Source organism: Perognathus longimembris, chromosome 24 (genome assembly GCF_023159225.1).
Source record: "Perognathus longimembris pacificus isolate PPM17 chromosome 24, ASM2315922v1, whole genome shotgun sequence".
NCBI lineage: Eukaryota > Metazoa > Chordata > Mammalia > Rodentia > Heteromyidae > Perognathus > Perognathus longimembris.
Genome location: NC_063184.1, coordinates 29,231,414 through 29,253,905, shown reverse-complemented (window position 1 = coordinate 29,253,905; position 22,492 = coordinate 29,231,414). Strand labels below are relative to the sequence as shown.

The following is a 22,492-nucleotide window of genomic DNA, read 5'->3' as shown; positions in this document are numbered from 1 at the left end:
TCAGCCCTAAACTCGAGCTGCTGGTCATTCTTCCTTCCGCTATATATGCATCACGGATTGTTCTTATTATACCACCACCTATAATCCTCCTGCCCCACTCACACATCCTAACATTCATTATTCCTTCTCTCTGGCTCAGACATAAAACCTAGCCGGTTCTCTATCCGTGTCCTTCTGAAGAGAATTTGTGTATTTGGCAGCGCCGGGGCTGGAACTTGGGGTCTCATGCTGGCACTCTACCTATAGAGCCCACCCTCTAGTTCTTTTTCAGTTCAGTTCTTTTTCAGATAGTCTTGCATTTCTTACATTCTCCTACCTACAACCCCTGCTTGGCTGGGATTACAGATGGAAACCATCACATCAGGCTTGAGGTTGGGAAGAGGTTCCACTAACTTTTTGACCGGCCTGGCCTCATTTCTGGATCCTGCTGACTTCTACCTCCTAAGTAGCTGGGATCTCAGGTCTATACCAGCACACTTGATGGAAAGAGGATTATGAAGGCTACTAGATCCTGACATACTTGGCTCAAGTCTCGGATCACAGAAGAAACCATTACCCTAACCTTTCAATAAAGGAATAACTAATGAAATAAAACCAAAGTAACTCAAAGGACTCAGAACATGGAAAGCAACACAGATACTGCAGGAAAGCTTATTTCAGCGGATGGTGCACATTTAAATAAATATGTGATGGACATTTTACCAGAAGCTCTAAATAAAATAAATTATTTTGCGCATTCTGGTCTGAAAGCCAAAAGCTCATGGAAGTAGGAAAGGTTGATAGTCTGAGATTACATTACTCTAAATAAAGCAGGAATTGTTGCTGACATCACCTTCAATATACTGCAGAGTGACAGGTTTTTGAAGGAATTACAGTTGTGTGGCCCAAGTCAAAATCAGATTTATTTCAATCAGCTACAGCATATTTTAAAAAACAAAAACACATTAAGATACAAGAATATGAAAAGGCCTTTATCAACAGTGCTCTTTATGAACAAAAAATTTAAATCCCTGCTTATTTGCAAGCAAAAACTATGTATATTGTTAACATTCTGGGATTGTGAGTGTATTCATAAAATGAGGGATTTTATTCATAGAAAAATTCCTGACCACTAGGTGCTCAAAAGGTTGCAAGAAAGAAAAAGAAAAGGAGGAGGAGGAAGAGGAAGAAGAGGAGAAGGGAAGGACTAAGCTCTTTAGAAATTCAGCACTAAATGTTTAAAGCTAAAAAGGAAGAAAAAAAAAACTTAGGAGGACTGAACCATAAATAACAAAAGAAAAAGTATAGGAAAACAGAAAACAAGAGAATTAAGTCAAACATTCCACTAACTGAATTCAGACTTTGGGATTTTACAGGGCATTAATCTAATATATGCTAAACTAGATTTTCAAATCCTATAATATTCGATTTCTTTTCTTAAACCAGTTTACCCTCATTCCCAGAAGTTTTTCTTTCAAAGATAAACTACAATTCTAAGTGGGATTTCTATTCAACTACGAGCTCGGTTGTTGTTGTTTCTTAAAGTATTTATGAATCATATTTATGATTTTACCCTCCCTAAACATTACTTTTGACTTTAATAAAGTCAAGACTGATGTAAGAACTAAAAGATGGTTTACTGTGGATTAAATAAGACTCACTTCAAAGCAGGGCCACTTGCACACAATCTGTCAACTAAAATAATGTTGGAAAAGTTTTCAGACCTGAGGGAATTCCTTTAAGCTTTCCTAAGTAGAAGCAACAGCAAAGTTGTTCAGAAATTTCTGGATAAGTTGGCCTTAAAAAATACAACCCCAATAATGTATAGCATTGACTGTGACCCTGACCTTTGCATATCTTCATGAAGACAGCAGGACCCTGGTCCCCTCACTGGGGGCACTTGAACCTTTCCCTGCCCCATGCTTAACAGCGCTCCAGAGGTTCACGCTGCAGAGGGAGACTGTACCCCCAATTTCCTCATTGAGACCTGCTGGCTGATGTTGAAATGTTAGCTGTGTGGGCTGTTCCAGTGCAACTAACACACTGTGGCCGGATGCCTCAATAGTCATTGCATACCTTTAGGGATTCTCAGGAGTAAGATGATAAGGATATAACACTAGAGGGGGAATTAAAGCAGAAAACAACAACGACTGGAAGAAGCAATAATATAAGAAGTTGCTCATTTGGGGCTGAGACTCTGGAGACCAGACACTGACGAAGTGAAGTGCTCGCTGCTGAGGCAGTCAGCGATTCAGACGGCGCGGATGCGGGTGGAAGCGGTGGGGACACAGCACGGGTGCGTCTGCCAATCAGAACCTGACGTGTCGGGGGCGCATCCTGTGGTTCCGGAAAGCAGGGACTACGTGCGCACACAAGCAGGTTCCTGTGGCTGAGCCAGAGGGGAAGATTCTGCTCTGCCGGAATACAGACAACCCTCTTCTCCACCTTGCACGCGGATTTGGTAATGCAATGGCTACTGAGGTAGAAGGGAGAGCCACACAGAGGGGAATTCATGCCACATTCTTGCATGCATGCACCTTTTCACACCTGCACACGTCTACTTTCTACATACACACACACACACACACTTCCACATCCACACACAAGGGGATGGGTGCATCTATCTTAGCTTCAGTCAGTATTTAATTGCCTTTAATTACCTTTCTGGTTTCTACTTGGAGAAGTCGTATGAAAAAATGTTCTTCCTCACAAAACGAGTGTCAGGGAAAAAAAAAAAAATCAAGAAAGCCAGAAGCACCAAAGAAGAATATGCAGTAAATCCACTTCTTAGCAACAGTGGGACATTTGTTATAAGCACCGAAGACAGGCCCTGGAGGAGTGATGAGGAAGCCCTTTAATTTGATCTAATAAGAAACAGATTTAAAGCATGCTGGAATTTCTATACTTCAGGAAAGAATCTCTGAGTGATGTCAGAAACTAAGAGCGATGAAATGTGGTTCTCCAGAGATTTTGTAGTGATGGGAACAAAAAACACAAGTCCACTGTGAAGGAGAAAAGAAGGGAGATGGGAAAAAGTAGCCATGGAGGGAGGAGTGGAACCCTGAACACGAGCGAGGCCCACAGATCAGGGACTGGCGAGACTCCCACGTGAGGGCGTCTCTGTCTCAGCTGGGTCCTGGAAAGCGGGTCCTCCACTCTGCAGATGTTTAGCACACACCACGTCCTAGGACCTGTGCGCTGTACACATAAAAGCTTCTGCCGTAGGAGGGGTTGATGGCCACTACAGAAATGGACAAGGTGAGTTCTGGTATTAGCAACCTTGCTAATAAAGCAGGGTGATGGGAGGCAAAGTTCTGGGGAGGTACTCAGTCAGGGTGGGTCACTGCAGAACTTTCAGGGCAGCTGACACCTGGGTGACAAGGAGGGGTAAACACCAGCAAAGAGGCTAGGAAGGAATGGCTGATACAGTGTCCCCGAGGAGGAGAAAAGGGGCGGCATGTGTAAGGAGATAAGGTCTGTGTCTGCTGTAGTGTGTTGCACACAGGGGTGGAGGGTGTGAGCGAGGCATGGTGTATATGTTGCTGCAGAGGAAAGTACGTCTAGTAGCACCTTACTGGTTGGCCTACGGGGTCAAGATTTGAGCCTGGCATAGTGGTGCACACCTGCAATCCCAGCATTCAGGAGACTTAAGTAGGAATAGCTGGGTCCCAGGCTGGTCCAAGCAAAAAGTGAGACTCTATCTGAAAAGAGCCAGGGCATGATTGAAGTAGCAGTAGAACACTTGCCTAGTAAGTGCAAGGCCTTGAGCTCAAACCTCCGTACTGCCCTCTCCCCCATAGAACCTGGATTTTATTCATCCTAAGGGCAATGGGAAAACAACAGGTGCTTTACAACGGGGAGAGAGCTGGAGCGGGGTCTGGTGACATGATGTAAGGTTGTTGACTTAGCTAAGGTGTGGGGGTCACGATTTTAGGAGGCTTGGGATAGAGGCCGGGATACCAGTGAGAACTAACTGGTCAAGAGTGGGTGACATATCCGTAGATTTGGATAGTTTACCGTGAAGAGGAAGAACAGTTGATAAACTGAGGAGAGATGCTGTGGGAAGATCCAACAGGATTTTCTGATGGATCAGGGGCCAGGAGACAATGAAAAAGGACAAATGAAGGGAACACGCCTAAAGCTAAGTGGCAGTAGGACCACTGGAAAACAAGAAATGCAGATAGGTAAGGGATGCAGACAGCACTACCTCTACTTGGTTCGTGTAAGCTTGAAATGCTTATTTCATTATCCCACTCCAATCGGGTATTTGGGCAAGAAGTACACCTATTTAGCAACACAAGAATTTTGATGTTCCTGGGGAAAATTCCCCAGGAATTTTCTGGTACTGGAGATACTGGAGATACTGGAGACAGAGAAGAGGAAGTCAGGATTCATAGCCAAGCCCCAAGATGCCCATGAAGTATGATCCGAGTGAGCCCAAGGCCCTGAGTTCAAACTCCGGTACTGCTCCAAAAGGAAATAAAAGTGCAGACAAGGTTAGCAATAAGGAACATGCTACACAAAGACAAAAGAAGTACCAGTGAGAGAAAAGAATGGTTCTGAAACTCAGAGCAGGTCAAGTTTGCTTTCCTAAGGAAGCAGTCTCGCAGGGACTTGAGCTCTCTTAGAGATGAGAAGGCCTGTGTTTGGGAAGATGTTTTCCATTCTAACCACCCCACTTCACAGGCTGCTGGCACCCCGGCGGTCCTCGGGGGTCCTGAGTGCTCTCAGTCCTCCCTGGCCCTCTGTGTTCTCCCCTCAGCCTCCCCCAAATTACGTTCGCCGTCTGGCTGAGTTCATCTTCCGGATGATGATGGATGACTTAATTACAGAAACAAAGGTAAGAATGAGATACAAGCAGAGAGGCCAAATATGAAGAAAAGGGCAGCGCAGTGCCCTGTCGCTGGGGTCCTTTATTAATAAGCTTTGTATTTCCCTGTGCCCCGGAGATCTGTGGGCCCGCTCTTGGTGAGGGAAGGAATAAAGAAAGAAAATGAGGGGAGGCAACAGACGGCACGCCTCTCGCATGCAGCAATTCTGACGAGCATTTCCTGTTTCTGGACTTATTTCTGAACAACCCTGAGTTGCAGAAGGACAAGGAAATGATCAGAACAGTGGGGATTCTGTCCAAATTCACACGAGTCCACAGAACCGCAAGTGAGGTGCAAAGCCACATCTGTGACAAAACAGTGTTCTGATCCTATGATAGTATACTTGCAATTACAAAATGCTTAAAAGATGTTAACTTTAAAAGACATGTAGTGGGCTGGGAATAAGGCCTAGTGGCAAGAGTGCTTGTCTCGTATACATGAAGCCCTGGGTTCGATTCCTCAGCACCACATACATAGAAAAAGCCACCAGTGGCCCCGTGGCTCAAGTGGTAGAGCGCTAGCCTTGAGCAAAAAGAAGCCAGGGACAGTGCTCAGGCCACGAGTTCAAGGCCCCAGGACTGGCCAAAAAATAAATTAATTAAATAAAAGGCATGGAGTTAAAAAATGTAGGTCAAAGAATATATAAAACTAATTTATTTGTACTTTGAGGTGATTTCAATCAGGCTTTTTGGGTTCAATTTGCAAAGGTCAAGTAAGGTAAAAACTAGATCAGAATAAACTTTATGGCATTTTTTTAAGTAGGCTAATATAAGATAATAGGTACTATGAAGATATGTTTAGCATGGGTTAAAAATATGAAAGTACACAACTTCTTTCCAGCTACACATTCAAGTGAATACACACACACCTTCAGAGCTAAGTGAGAGTTACAGAAGGAAACCTCAGTGACAGAGAGCAGCCCTCTGAGGGAAGTTCTGAGTGCGAGGACACAGGCAAGGAAGATTCCTCCATGTAGGAGCTCTATTTCTGTTTTGCTCTGGCTTTTCCAAGTAAGTTTCAAGAACACCACCTCTACTTGATCTATGGTTTGCATTCATTTTCTTTATGACATTCGAAATTTGAGTCCTCCCTCCCTCCCTCCCTCCCTCCCTCCCTCCCTCTCCCTCCCTCCCTCTCTTCCTTCCTTCTGCCCTTCCTTCCTTCTCTTTCTCCCTCTCTCCTTCCTTCCTTTTTCATTTCTTGCCTTCTCTTTCTCTTTCTCCTTTGTCCCCCTTCTTCTTGAGACAAACTCTCACTATGTAGCCCAGGCTAGCTTCAAACTCACCATCTTCCTGTCTCTGCCATCTAAATATTGATTACTGACATGAACCACCTGAACCACTACACCCAATCATTTCTCCTTTCCAGACCAGAGAGTCCTAATCTCTCATTAGGCCCTAGGTCCTCCCCTCCTCGCTCCCCTCTGTGTCTCTGATCATTTCATAATGAATTGGTAACCACAATAATGAAATTTACTAAGAAAACCAGATTTTGAGAGGCTGCCATAACTAATGGAGTCAGAAGAATGATGAAGAGGCCTTTAATGAGGTTTCAGATATGGTTAGGACGTTTAGAGCAGTACAGATAGAAAATCAATTTGGAAAATACTGTCAGCTTCATACGTGGTGGGATGGGGGACTGGATGAGTTAAACATCTAAAGGATATATACGTAACTTTGAGGGCAATGAACTGAGATTGTCTTAAAAAGAGCAAAGTCATTTTTATCTGTCTATATCTCTACCTGTAATTTATTTTGTTGTAGTTTTAAATCTAATTAGGTAGATATATAAATGCCTTGTAGATTCAAATTCTGGAAGGACTAACTAGTAAATCATTAAATAATTGATTATTTTAACTAATTTACTCTTAGTTCTGTAACTCTTACCCAAATCTCTAACTACAAAGCTAACTAGAAGCTACAGAAAGGCTACACCAAACCTCAAAAAGTTAATCTCTTTGGCTTGTCAAGTGGATGTATAAAATTAAAATGAGAATATATCAGAGGCAGAACTTTCTGGAAGGAATGCTACCTCAAATGAAAGGGCAAATAGATACACCTGGAGTTTCTAAAATGTGCCAGGCACAATGACTTATATATAACCATATAACCTTTTCTAGTAGTGGGCTGCACGTTACTACTTCGCTTTACATTTAGAGAAATTTGGGTCAGGAGATGCTAATCAACATATCCAGAATCCCACAGTTTATCAAAGAGGGAAAACAAATTCTAAACCAAACCTTTTAAACTTTGAAATTTTATCCTAAAAATAAGATACTTTAAGCCTATAGACTTGTAAAAATAATCAAATCAAAATTTCAATAATTCCATAACAGAGATAAAATATGTACTGTAAAGAAAAGAGGAATACATTGTTTATAGCTTCATTACCTCTAAAAAGAGATCTAAGAATTTGTGATTTATTTTCATAAATGTGTTACACTTCCTTAGGTGCCTTAAAGTGACCTGAGCTCACCAATGGTGAGGTTCGGGTACTAGTGTTAACCTATGTCACAGCATGGTACTTTGTTAAGCCAGGTCTGCCAGCTCATGAGACCGAAAAGCAAAATGAGAAAAGAAGTAATTTGGGGAAGTTTGACATTTTCCTTGAAATGTTAACCCTGCTTTAAAATTTCATATAAAGTATATATATATATATATTCATAAACACATATACATATGCATACATATAAACAGGAATGGTACTAGAATTTGAACTGAGACTCATGCTTGCTTCCCAAGAGCTCTACCATGTGAGCCAATATGCTAGACTGTTTTGAACAGGGAGTCTTGCTTTATTATACCCTGGCTGGTCTGCTATCCTCGTTGTGCTTCCCTTTGTCGCTGGGATGAAAGGCATGTGCTCCTGTACTCAGCCTTTGTGCCCCCCATGTAACCTGAAATGAGAGGAAGACGCTACCATGTCCAAATCACTGAGGAGGAATCTCACAAGCTTTTAATACAGACTCCTAGCTACTTTCCAAGTAGCAAGAATTATAGGCCTGAATCACTGTGTCTGTTTAGTTTTTTGACAAAAAAAAAATCAGGACTTGAATTTTAATAAGACGTAGTATTTTTTAAGTCTAATCTAGCACAGAATAATAATGCACATACAGACACTTGAGAAATAGTTCACGGTTAGATCTATGTTAATGATGACTGCAGGACTACTTTCATGTGTGTGTGTCTGTCCTTAGTGACTGTCATCATCATAAAAGTGAACTCAAAAAATAAATTCTAGTTTCTGTTGTTTTACATTGTCACTCATGACTGTGTGTGTGTCTATATCTGTGTATATGAGAGAGAAAGAGAGAGAGAGAGAAGTAAGTCATTCACTCACAGGTATAAAACTTACAAAACGAAGTTCATTTTGCTTGTCAAGTGCAGATAAAAGGAGGAAGAGAAAAAGCAGTTTAAACGTAAAAGGCACCTTTTCCCTAACTCCTGAACTAGTTCACACAATAAGATGAATAATTTAACTGCCCATGACTTCATACGTACAGAACCCTGCGTGCAGACCCGTGGCAATTTCACTTCAAATTTGTACAGTCTTTAGTCTCTCCACTTCATCTGCATTTCCAACACCTGCTTCAGTCAGCTGTGAAGTGTGCTGTTATCTCCACAGTCGCCTTTTATCTTTACTCTGTCCATCCAGCCAAAAGAAATTACATTACCGAATATAATCACTTGCTCAAAAAGAGATCCAAAGACGTTCACGTGATGCATTCAAGAACATTGTCCTTTATCATCTCAAAAGGTAATTTTGAAACGAGTTACTTAATTAATGCTGTCAATGTTTGTAGTATACATTCCCTGTAAACACTAATATTAATTGTGCATACTATTTTAAATGTCATTCAAGTACCTATCACCATTTCTCTCTCTTCCTTTAAAGGTAGGTTTCATAGAATTTCATCATTTGTGGATGCCCTCCAATCATAAGTGTAGATGAAAGCTCTCTCCCTCCTGCCATGACACACCAATCCCTTCGGGGCGTAGGGGCACAGTAAGTCTGTGAGCATCCCTAAGCAAGGGGACTCTTAGTTATAGACTTGGATATAATACTTGTGCCTTTTTCTTCCTTGTTTGGTTCTCAGCATTTCAGTTTCTACCATTTCTTCCCTGCAGGGGCCTGTTCCTGGTCGGCTAAATTTATTATACAAAAAAGGATGTAACAGAAATACGATGAAAATAGCAACCCATCCATTCTTCACCTGAGAAAAGAGAGGTAAAAGTGCTTTGAAATCTGTAAGAAGCTATTCAAATGTAAGAAGTCATAAGTATTTCATGACTAGATAAACATCGCTAAGAATTAGCAGGGCCTATGTGTAATTAAATAAGTGAAGTACACTGCAGTGAGTTAATTTTGAATATATTAGAAACATCTCCCATGAAACGACTTGCAGTATGAAGATGTATGATTCACGTTTGAACTTGTTTAACCCAGCCTGAGATGGCTGGGACTGTGGCTGAGTGAGGCCTCCAGACCTGGGGGCGTGGTGCGGGTACAGCAGGGAGCTCTCTAGGCTCCCTCTCTTTCCTCTGGCCATCCCTCAGAACAAAGTGCTTCTCGGGTCTGTGGAAATGGAAGAGGACAGGCTGCTTGCCCAGGCACCGGATTCCTCTTACCGGGAATGTTCAGAGTGTAGCCCGGTCTGGCATGGAGCAGACGGCTGGCGGAATGACTGAGTGATAATGTTACCTTAGAGGAAGAGAAAAGCCAGAACCCTAAGTCCAGGTACCCCAGAGCAGAGGACGCTGCGATGCAATAGTTACTTGTTTAGAGGAAAGCCTCGGTGACCTGGCTGCGCCCTGACGTCAGTATGGGTTGGCATGAGCGCAGGACCGGCCACACAGAGCCACCAACTGGAGTGATCAATGCAAGAGTAAAACCATGGGAAGTTTCTTCAGGAGACGGAGAGGCGCAGTGCCTCGTGCATGGAAGCGGAGCTACCTGGGAGGAAGGGGGCAGGAGGATCATGGCTTGAGGCTGGCTGTCATTAGATTCTATCTCAAAGGCAAGTTGGGGTCCCAGCTACCCAGGAGGTGGAGGTAAGAGACTCCCGGAGCAGCTAGATTATATAATTTTATCATTTAAAATGTGAATGAATGAGCTGGTGAAACTGCTCTAAGGACAGATGCCTTGGGGCGGGGGGTGAAGGAGTAAAATGGAGTAAAATTGGAGAGAGAAAGGCAAGGGATACAGCACGCAAGACCTTGTAAGCCACAGAAGGGACGCTGGTATAAACCTCACAAAATCTACTCAACGATTTTAAGCAGAGCATAGGACAGTTTATATTATTTCTAACTTCTATATAAACTATGTTAACTTCTATTCAGAATGGAATGGGCAAAAAAAGATGAAGAAATTCAGAGTAATTTCTCCCTCTCCCCTCTCTCCCTCCTCTGTCTCTCTTTCTAAAGGTGTGTGTACTTCCCTAACACATGTTGGTATTAAAATTAAATCATCTACTTGCATTATATATTTGAAAAGTTCCCAATACTGTCTCTCAAAGTTTAAACATACCCCCCCAATCTTTTGCTCCTGAATAAGTCCTGAAAAATGTACTTAAAGAGTAACTTTCAGCAAATTCTGATTTCATTATACTGTTAGTATTTTGAGTTTACAAAACTACACCTCTAAGTAAAGGTCCACAGAGGTTAAGAGCAGCTAAATCCTCTGATGTTCTTAAGCTACAAATTTGGCTGAGGGCTCAGGCAGTGTGAGGAAGAAGATAAGTGAGAGAAACACTGGTGATTTAACCTCCAGTGTTCCCTTTAAGGACAAACATTTGTCACCTTGACAGCAAGGTGAAAGGTTGGCAGCAAGCTTGCTACAACAGGGCTCGCCCCGCCTCCTCCCCCAAGACTGTGACTCCTCAACAGACAATATCTGAACGGACGGCGATGACGATGACGATGAAGAAGATGACGACGATGACGACGACAAGCCACAGAAAGAGCTCGAGGAGGAAAGGAGGCTGAGGCCCACGTAACTCAGACCCTCCGACTGAAACGATGCTCCAGGGACTGTGACAAATATTTAGTACTTTGCGGCTTTTCTGGCTAAGCTTCCACTTGAGGCTGGAATAATCAACTCTATAAATTATCAAAAAAACACTCAAACAGTGTCCACTGCTAATAGCATGGACCCACTGTTTAAAATTATGAAACTGTTACTAAGCTAATGTCTACCTAACACTAGCTCACACACACACACACACACACACACACACAGGTATATACACACACACATAGGAGATGGAGATATCATCTGTATCATGTATCTAGCAACTTTCTACACAAACCTCTCATTTGGGGGGGTTTACAATTATGATGCCACAGTAGGATTAAATCAGGGACTTAAATGAGTCAGTATTATTCTTCATAATAAAAACACACTCACAAAACTAAAAATGTGATACATATGCATAAAAAAGAATAAGATCTTTGTTTGGGCCTAAAAGCCAAACAAATTGCTTATACTATTTTCAGAAGTAAAATGGGGAGAGATTTCATTGAGAATTAAGTTATTCATTTATGAGCATTCTAGATCCTAATTAATTTCAGGTGTTGGCGAAATGATTGATGTGTTCCTCTGAGAAATTAAATTTTGTTGCTGATATAATTTTACACTTTAAATTTGAAAATGATCTTAAATTGAAATCTGTATAAAAGTTATCATTCATTCCATTTAAATATTTATTCCTCACCTTATCAATTCTTCTAGGTACTGACCCAAGGGTCAAAATTATGTTTAAGAAGAAAATCAATGTTCTAACATAAAGAACAGAGGCATAACTAATAAGAAAGTGAACGTATACTAAAAAAAATGCCTGGGGGTGAATGGAAGTGAGCTGGAAAGCTGGAGGCTGGCACAGAAAGGGTAAGATGAGGTTAAGAAGAAAAACACAAAAGGAAAGAAATTATAATAGTCTACCTAAAAGGCTTCATTTGGGCTTAAGATCCATCCATGTGTCCTTTATTTAACCATGTCTGCCCTTAGTCATAACCTCACTGAGAGGTACCAAATCGAACCCCTTATCGACTCATATTCATTGTCTCACTAAACTTCCCTTTTTGTTCATGACACCATAATATCTGCATGTCCCTTACACTTCCTGGCTTTTCTGCCAAGTTAGATCCCAGATACTTGCGTGAAAAACTTCACCAGTATGAATATCTAAGCAGAAAAATGGTATTAAAGTACTGCTTAGAAAACAAAAGTCATTGCTTGTAGGGACCCATGTTGAAGGGAAGGTGAGCATGTTGATGGGATGACATTAATCAAGACATGGTATTCATAAACTGCTTTGTTATCTGGAACTTTCTCTGTACAACTACCTAAATAAAATTTTAAAATATCTGAAAAATGTTGCTGCATCGTTTGGGTGAAATATCATATCCCAGAGATTAGATAATCAGTCTAAGAAAACACATGAGTCATTGAGTCACTCATAAACACACTGTAACCAGGCCCTTTCTCCCAATACACCAAGTTAGGCCTGAGAGACTCTTTGCAAAATCTTCCGTACTGTTTCACACGATGTCCAGTCCAAGTCAAGCCTCGCAGTCAAGGTTATTTCTGAGACTGTCTGTCCTGGTCTCCACCAGTCATCAAGAACAGCCTTCCCCCACAAAACCTTCCTCATTTCATTGTCACCTACGACTGCTGGCTCATTCACTTCCTCATTGTAGATTATTCCCTACGTATCAGATATGGTGTTTGTCGTGACCTCTGTATGTGGGAGATAGAACAGTGAACGTAAAGGCCTCTCCCAGGATGGGCCATAACCACTGTCATGGTGGCTTGCATCATCACTTGAAGATTTTCAAAGCCCGGAAACCCTCTCCTGAGCACTCCACGCTATCATACTCTCACACGCCAGACGTGAGCACTAAACGAAAAAGGAACAACTACCTCCAGCTACTGATACTTTACAGATTCTAGGCCGCATCAGTCTTTCTCTCTAATTCTTACATTTTGCGTACTATAATTCAGAGGCCATATCATAGACTACGTTAGGGCTCAGCTAGGATGTCAATAATATTGACAGGAGCAAATTAAGTCTTTACTTATTTAGAAGAAATAACTTTTGGACAAGCACTAAAATTAATTCTGTTTTTATATACATATATAGTATACTTAACTAAAGAGAACATTGCTAAAGCTTAAGCCTATGCAAAAGCGTAGCTAAAACGCCTAATGAATTTGCAAGCTTTTCATGTTAAGTGTTCTTTTCTTGCAGAAGGGCAGCTATGATATACATCAGACCAGGTTTCCTTCTGTTTGCTTTGCATCTTACTTTTTCCTAAGCTCTTCCTGTCCATTCTGCGAGGTTTCTTCTCATACCGTGACTTCAGGAAGAGCCCCCCCCCCAGACACTAAGATCATCTTTGAAGTGTACTTTTGTAGACGCTTAATTCCTTCAGTGTACTTACGGTAGGAGCGGGATCTATGCCTGGTGACAAATTGGTATTCTTCCCTTAGCTCAAATATCTACTTCCTTTAAAGCCCTCAATAAAAAGTGATCTGGAGGAATAATGGCAGCCAGGAACTGTGGCGTACGCCTGTCATCCTGGCTGGTCAGGAGGCTGAGACCTGAAGACTTGTATGGAGCCAGCTGGGTAGGAAAGCCCACGAGACTCAACCACCAAAAGGCTGAAAGTAAAACTGTGGCTTCAGTGGCACTAGCCTTCAGCAAAAGCTATGGAACAAGGCCCAGACCCTTAGTTCGAGCCTCAGTGCTTGCACAAAAACAAACATACAACAAGAATAACGACAACTGTGTCTTAAAACACAGGCGAATATGCACCTGAGCATGTCTAAACTGATGCTTTCATCAGAATCTCAAGCTCACAGAAAATTTTACAAGGAAAAATTGCATACATGTTTAAAGATGTCATTTTCTAAACTATATAAGTTCTTTTTCCTAACATTCAAAGTTTCATATATTTCTTTGAGAGTAACTCCTAGATTTAGTTATCACATTATTTTCTCCTTCTGACCTTTGCTATTGTTTTTCCCTGGTGTGTGCAAGAGGTATCTACTTTTTCTGAGGCCCTACAGAGTGAAGTCCATACCAAGTTAAATGAGTGTGAATTAAACCATGAAAGTGAAGATAAAAATGACCATGATTAAGACTGTTAAACAACTTTATGATGCATTACAATCACTTGTCAAATGTTCTGACAAGCCCTAATTATATCAGTATTTCCTGATTAGTCTTTCCTTAATATAACAGACTATAAATCAAAATGGTAATTCAAAACACCAAAGGGAGGCACTGATAAAGAAACAACAGAAAGAGAGAGAAAACTAGCCAATAAAGCTTTGTTAATTTTAATACTGGATAGCTTGGGTTTAGAATCAGGAATTCCGCCTGAAGAAATCAATGAGGGCAACAGCAGAATGTGGTATGACTATCATAAAGCTGAACTCATTCAAGTCATTCTGAAGCATATTCTTTTGGAAGTTATGTTTCCATACTCAACTGATGAGATCATCATTATAACAAGAGGCAATCCTTATTTAGCAAAATAAAGAACTGAAAACATAAGGCACTTTCTACAATTTATTTTGAAATCTGACTGACCAGTGGAATTGAAATGTTAGAAAACCACTGAGTCAAACTGGTATGCAAGAAAGAGCAGATGTACTGAAAATAATTTTTCAGGTATAAAGGGGAGTTGGGAAGACGTCAGAGGAGCAGGCAGGTAATACACACCTGGGACTCCAGCTACTCAGGAGGTGGAGGCAAGAGGGTAAGGCTGGTGGTTCAAGGCCAGCCTGAGCAAAGTTAGGAGCCCTAATCTGAAAAATAAACTTTAAAAAAGGGGGGCTGGGTATGTAGTTGAAGTGGCTGAGCACTTGCCTAGTTAGCTGGAGGCTCTGAGTTCAAATCCCAGGACCACAGGAGGGGTGGGAGAGGAAATAGCTCTTTAGTAGTAAGGAAGGCCACCGTAAGTCAAAAGTCAAGTCACACTAAAACTCTGAAAATGAACTTTTAGGCATTTCTAACAACCATCTCATACTATTTTCTAAATAGTATATACCTTATGACTATGAGGTTGCATTCAACTTCCTAGGACTGTATTTTTTTAAGAATATTGGTAATTGATCAAAATAGTATAGTATTGGGAGGAAAAAAAAGAAATCGACAACTATGACAATCCAAAATGATGTATATTACAATTTAAGTATTCCAAGTAAAGGTTTAGCAGGGACATCAGTTTTTTCTAATCCTGAAATAAATAGTGCTCACAATAAGCTCTAATGTGTGCATGAAATTCCTGTGCATTCTTCAACAAGCAATGCACCCCAGTGCCATACATTTTACCAACCCGTAATTATAATGACACGCCTCTGCCCAGCTAAACACACCTAAGTGTTCAACTTCAAATTCACTAGAGAAAATCAGAACAGGAAATTCGGTTCTTATCTGAAATAAATACACAGAAATAAATGCTTTAAAAATAGCTACTGATTTATATTCAGAGCTTGCTAATTAAACACCAACTCTTCAGTGTTATCCCATGGACCCTGCAAGGATGAAAATATTCAAGGCCACTGCTCCGCCCACCAGGCGGAAGCCAATGGTCACGAGTGGTTGGCAGGACTAAGAAGTCACATGTTCAACTTTATTTCATTTTCACTGATGTCAATGTGACCACAATCAACATGTGGCTACCATGTTGGCCAAAGTATCTAAGGAAGGCACAACAGGAATCCCTATGTTACCTCCCCATCCTGAACTGGGAAGTGAAGTAAATGCCTGAATAGCAGAGATGCGCAAAATCACCTGGAAACATTCCAAAGGGTTTAATATCAGTGAGAGATAAAGGTATAGTGAGACTATAAGGCAGGAAAACCACTCAGCAAAGGAAGCCGACAGAACAAGCCTGAAAGTGACGACTGAGAACACCTATCTGAACATCATCTAGGAAAGATTCCCTGCACATAGGCCGGGCCTGTCTGTTTCCAAGGGCAACAGACCCTTGCTGGGAGCCAGACACACCATTTACAACAGCCCGATGGAATCAACCTCAGGAATCACCTCCTCAACTTACCTTCCTCCATCCTCACCCTCACAAAACAAAAGTTCTGATGAAGATGGCCTGTGTGTATTCAACTGTAACGAGAAAATGCATCAACTCAAGGGTCTCCTATAAATTTCTCTTCCTCGTAATTACCTACCATTACCTGAATAGGATTAATATTCAGCCTATCTACTCCTCTAAGGTGGATCTGCACAAGTTTCTGAAGAGAAATACAGTGAGCTTACAAAGGGTCCGCCACGACACATTCCTGACAGCCTTGAGAGAAAAAAGCCAAGAAAGGGCATACAGCGCTGAGTTCAAGCCCCACTACCAGCACACACACACACACACACACACAAGAACAAAAAAAGAAAAAGCAAAACTAATATTTCCATTAAAAAATCATGTCTAATGAACAGAGCTCCTCTTAGCAACTCAGAAGTTCATATAGAGAGAGAGTGTGTGAGAGAGAATGTATATATATACAATATATGTAATATACAATTATATTTGTGTATATACATATATATACACATATATGTATATATCTCTAAAACTTCTCAGACTTGTCCCATCTCACTGAACACACTTTAACCTGTGATAAGAGCGCAGGAGGATCAGACTAAAGTGAGAGCACTATTTGTGGTTATTAATCTCCTACACCCCGATGCCAAGAGCTGTAATGTGATGCTTCTACATAATGGATTGCATTAGCTTTCACCTGCAACCCTATCACATTGCACATTCAAGTTGTCTGCCTCCTTACTATAACCTTGCAGGTTTTCTTTTCTTTTTTTTTTCTTTTGCTTTCTTTCTTTCTTAAATTTATGGTTCTATTTTCTAAGTATTTTTAATGTCTTTTAATTTGTATTTGACCTTATTTTTTCTAACACCAGTAAGTTCATTCTTTAATTTTTTCAGACTTGTATAGTTTGACTCTTTTCTGGGATACCATTTCCTTTTTGGTACTGTCTAAAAATTCTCCTTCCACGTTTCTATTTAAGTATGTATTTCACAAGTTGTTAACTAAACTATAGTCAGGTGCCAGTGGCTCACGCCTCTAATCCTAGCTACTCAGGAGGCTGAGATCTGAGATCTCCGTTTGAAACCAGCCTGGGCATGAAAGTCTATGTGACTCTTATTTCCTCCAGTTAACTACCGAAAACCCAGAAGTAGAGTTGTGGCTCAAATGGTAGAGCACTAGCCTTGAGCATAAAAGCTCAGGGACAGCACCTAGGTCCTGAGTTCAAGCCTCAGGACCAACACAAACAAAACAAAATAAGACACTACATTATACTATGCATACTTCTCAAAGATATGAACAGTACATTTCTCTGCACTGGTATAAAACGGAAATTATTTGCTTCCACTTACATGTAAGTCTCTAGCTATTTAAATATATGGAGTATTCACACTTGTACTATAGTTTTTTTATGAAAAACTTTCTGATACTTAAAACCAATTATTCCAATAATATAGAGATAATCTGACCTAATTTAACTATAGAAACCTTTATTAGAAGAAAATCTTGCAAATGACCTAATATCAAATTTAGAGCTTGAGGATAGTGGAAAAGGAGTGAGTACAAAGTGCACGAAAGAGCTTTCGGAACTGCCTGGAAATGCCTTGTGTCTGGCCTGTGGTCAATCTCCCATGATTAATTCATCTGAAAAACTCGCAGATCTGTATACAGTGAGGATGCATCTTTCTACGCAAACATCCTTCCTCAATTAATCTGATCTGGAATTTTTATCCATCTGCCGATGAAACCTCTGGATCAATGACGAATAGTTATATTTAAAAAAAAAAGAAAACAAATTGATCATGGGGAAAATTTAGTTAGGAGAAATAGAATAAGGGAAATGAGATTTACCTGCCACACTATCAATTCATTGCTCTGAGGAATCTCCTAATGATGGCCATAGACTAAAGGGTTCTCTCGGAAGTTTGGGTTCTAGTTAAGGGAATTTAAGCTTGGTTTGACCAACTGCTAAGTTCACACTTCTTGGGAGGTCCTTTATAAACATGCTAGCTCACAATAATTTCTATTTATTTTTTCCCCAAAAGGGTATAGGAGCAACTACCTTTCTAGTTTGGGAATGATGACATTTTTTAAAAATTAATAAAAATAAAAACGAAAGTACATGGCATTTGTTAAAGGGTAATAAAATAACTCCAGTCAATTGGCTAGTTCTACACCAGTAGATTTCTTTAAATAGTAATGAAATCATTGCTTTAAAAAAAATCCATCATTATTAAAATAAAAAAAAAATTTGCCTCAGCCTCCACCAAAAATTAGATTTGTAAGTTGCTGGTCATTCCTATAATTAAATCTATGTCAGAAATTTGCAAGAAAAATGGTCTGTGTGACTAATGCATTTACTTGCACACAAGTCCTGTCAGACAGCATGCAGAACTAGGCTGCAAAAATGGAAGAGGCAAAGATTCTGTACAGTTCTATTAAGTAACAAGCCCATTTCCAATGTGTAGTGCTTCAGATTAGACTTTGTTTTAAATACAAACCCAAAATATAGCGGTCACAGGGTTTTCCTACCTCAAGCAAGCCATGTGCCATGTTTTCAACTCCACTGATACACACACACACACACACACACTTTTCTGGACATGCATCCTATAGAAAAAACTGTAGTAAAAGGAATAGCATCTTTAGAGGGCAAAACTACAGGAATCTGGGAATTTGTACATTTGCCCTTCCCAAATGGTAAGTAAGCTCTTGTTTTGTTCTTTGTTTTTCTTTCCTGCTCTCAGGGCCTGGGCGCTGTCCTTTAGCTTTTATGCTCACAGCTGGTGCTCTACCACCTGAACCACAGCTCTGTTCCTGCTTTTTTGGTTAACTGGAGTTTCTTGAATGTTTCTGCTGGGGTTGGGTTCAAACTGTGATCTTAGATTTCAACCTCCTGAATAGCTAGGATTATACAGGTAGAAGCCGCCACCAGCTCTGGGCTTGAAAATCACTTCTTGACACTTAGAGCGAAGAGATTTGGAAAATATGCAGGGACACATCATCTTTTTTGTCCATTCCATATTATGCATTCACAAAAAGGATTTTTCTTGTAACTGCCACTATGTCAGAAATTATGTTTATGTTGTTCCTGGTGGTGTAACAGTCATTGGGAAATGAACTTTTATCATTCATCAGGATTTCCATGGGAGATTAAGAATTATCAAAAACTCTAAAATGGGCTAAGAAATTTAAGAAGAGCTTCTATATTTTCACCTTTTAAACTTAACCTGTAATCCTTGAAGATATGTAAATTTAGCCTCCAAATAAAAAATGCTGAACTTCTAAAAACCTGTGCGGCCTAAATTAATTTTGGAGAATTTTTCAATACAGTTGAATCTGTTGAACTTAAAGAAAATTTCAAGTAGGATTTTTCAAAGATTGCCAATATCTACAAAAAAAAACACAAAAAAACCCCAAATGAACTAGCCTTCTAATCAGGAAGTAATATATAAAATGAATGGACCCAAAATACGTAATTTTACATAGACAAATATATAGAGATAGAGTGTGATACTATCTTAGTTATTTGGGATGCATTTAACTATCAAAATTTATTAAAACTTCATCAAGAAGGAAATCTCAAATCACTAATGTGTTCCAAAACTACTGTAAGCAAAACAATTTAAATGAGAAGAGGAGACAATGACATCAACTGTTAACTTAAAGCTCTCCTCTGTAGTATGATGTTTAAATACTCTCTTCATCTGGAAATTATGTAAATTGAATTCATCTATCATTACCAGTCCAGTTACATTTTTTAAACAGTTTTCTGCAACAATCAGTTCTTAAAATAGCTGAGTTTTCATTAGACTTGGGACATTATTAATCTGGCTAGAAATATGTACAGTTCATAGTTGGTGAAGCCACATGCCTGAACAACAGTGAGAATGCCCTCAGAGTTCTTTGTCCAAAAGAACCTTTCATCTCTACCAAAACCTTTCACTTACAGTTCTAGAGTCATCTGAAATAAGTACCGTTTTATATCATGTACATGCAAAAGGAATGGTCACTCATGGAGAATAAGCAATGAGCCAGCATACTTTAGAGTTTCTAAGGCTGAGTCAGATGTCATCAATTTTTTTTTCCTTTAATGGATGTCCACAGTTACATATTACAAAAAGAAAAACCTGCAGAGCTTGACTAACTAGACCTCAACTTTAGCTGAAAGCTGCCCCACTACATCATATAAACATTTGCAAGCGATTGCCCCAATTAATCGTCATCACAGTTCTTCTGTTTGGATACCATCATACTCTATTTCATATTCAAGAAGCCTATCTTGTTAGAATGGTACGCAGTCAAGGATTGAAACCCAGATAATCTGACTCCAAAAGCCCTACCGTGATGCATAGCTATAAATATTGAAAATACATTTTGTTTATCCTTATGTTCTTCAACTAAAAACTTCATAACTATAACACTGTCCTTCAGGAATAACAAAAATCAAAATTTGTAATTTAGACTTTCCCTTCTGTAAGAGAAGTCCTCGTCTAATTCAAACTCAACCATGACTGCTCCCAAGCTTTCCTATCATCTCATTCCGCTGAGGTTTAGTATTCCTTCAAACCCTTGAAGACAGTTATGTACTCCTTATGTGAAGAAAGTGCTAGCTGACTTTTATCCATTCTCCTCTTCTTCCTTAGTAACAGAATCTAATTTTTAGCTCTGGAAAATACCAACATTTCCTAACCTTTTCTGTGACTACATGTGATCATATGACTAAGTTCTACAATAAGATATTGGTGTTGGTGTGGTCTTGGAATTCCAAAAATGTGACTTACAAAACAAAAACGGGTTTAGCTTTCTTAGGGAGCTCTTCTAGGCTTTCCTGACACTTTACTTTGCTATCCAAATGTTCTGGCTGGAGTCCCAGCAGCTATCTCAACTAATGTGAGGAAGGAAGCTCAATTCCACGAGTGGTAGTGAAGGAGGCAGAAATCAATGACTATTCGAGATCTATATATGTGGACGGCCTCCATCTAGATTGTGTATAATGGAAATGGGGGTGGGGGGGAGGAATGGAAAGGAGGATGGGAAGGGATGGAAATGGGGGGGGAGGAATGGAAAGGGGAATGGGAAGGGATGGAAATGGGGGGGGGAAGGAATGGAAAGGGGATTGGGAAGGGATGGAAATGGGGGCGGGGGAAGGAATGGAAAGGGGAATGGGAAGGGACAGCTGTGCCTCTCTGTCACTGTTTGTGCTGTTCCCCTCCAGTCCCTACTGCTGCCTAAGTCCTCCCGTGCCTCAGGGCCAAGCTCGGAAGTCCCTGATGTCACACCTGGGACTGCACATGGTGACAGGCTCACCCTAGAAGAGAGCTACCACCAGCTTGTTAGCGTTGACTTTATTTCTCCTACTGTAGCTCATGTCCACGGACCAGTGGGCGACCTCCTATTTCTCTGCACCCTTCACAACTACTAGAAAACTATCTATGAGAGGCAGGAGGTTAGTAAATACTTGCGATTGCTTAACTGAACTAAGGTCAAACAAACAAACAAAAACAGAAAGGAAAAGCGAGCAGAAGATAAAACTGTAAGAATGCACAGCTAAGAAGGGGAGGCACCAAAAAAATTATGGAAGAACCCCTAGATCAGAGTAGGGGTGTCCAGCAGTGAGAGAGCCCTTGCCAGTCCCAGTGACCCCTGAGCCGGCTAGTCAAAGATCACGAGAGTCTCTGACAACCAGAACAAGTTCAAGCTACCTCCAATGGGATGGTTCTCCAAAGAAGAGCTTGTATTTTGCTTCAGTCACTTGGATAATTACCTCAGTTTTGTTTTCTCAGTTATCATTGGCATTTTCAAGAGTAGGAGATTCAATTAAAGAAGCCATGCTTCGTAGTAGATATATATGTATAAAACACTGACTTTCAGCAGAATCACATTTTATAGATATCACAGTCTGTTAAGCTATTAGGACAATGTAAGAATAATCCTGGAACTCATGAAATGACTCAACAAAAGATTATGAATCTAAACTAAGTACCCTGAGAGGTTATTTTAAAATAAGATTTTAACCCCTCTCTTCTAAACAAATGAAAAAAATCCCAACCTCTTTAAAGCTAAGGTATACTCTAAGAATGTGTTTTACAGGAAGCTACATTCTTAAAAGTTCTGTAAGGCAACAGCTATGAAAACCTGGGTAGCACTTAGTGGAATTAACACTGAGTAATGGTGTGCTTAAAGCCTTAATTACATTTGAATACAGTAACAAGGGGCAATACAAAGAACATTTTAAACACACATTCTTGATATTTTATCTATACATGAACCAGTTTACATCCCACTGGCTTTATTCTCATTCATAAATCACTAAATTACATATCACTTAATGAGTTACATGTTGAAACTACAATATTCTAATTTATTTTCATGAACTTAGCAAACCTTTAGGATTAAAAATAGTATTACCAAGAAAGAGTTCCTTTCTCACTCATTCAAAATACAAATTGTGTGTGATATCACATCTTTATAAAAGTAATGACGAAAAACCCTAACATCCTTATATTGGTTCTGCTTATAAAGGCTGAACAGCTTTTGAATCTGTTTACATGTAACTTATAGTGGGAACTTCTAAAAAT

At 40.2% G+C, this 22,492-nt stretch overlaps 1 protein-coding gene across 6 annotated transcripts in view; it reads right to left on the bottom strand.

Moving 5' to 3' along the window:
* Slc10a7 (solute carrier family 10 member 7) overlaps positions 1 to 22,492 on the bottom strand; it is a 146,528-nt gene that overhangs the window by 76,349 nt on the left and 47,687 nt on the right. Inside the window, exon 6 of one of the 6 annotated variants that reach the window (XM_048333803.1) lies at positions 18,485 to 18,503. The exons of 4 other annotated variants lie outside the window; for them this stretch is intronic. The gene's annotated coding sequence lies outside the window, so the exon portion shown is untranslated. Of the gene's footprint in view, positions 1 to 18,484; positions 18,504 to 22,492 lie in introns of those variants that run through there. One more of the 6 variants, XR_007209058.1, reaches the window with a different exon arrangement.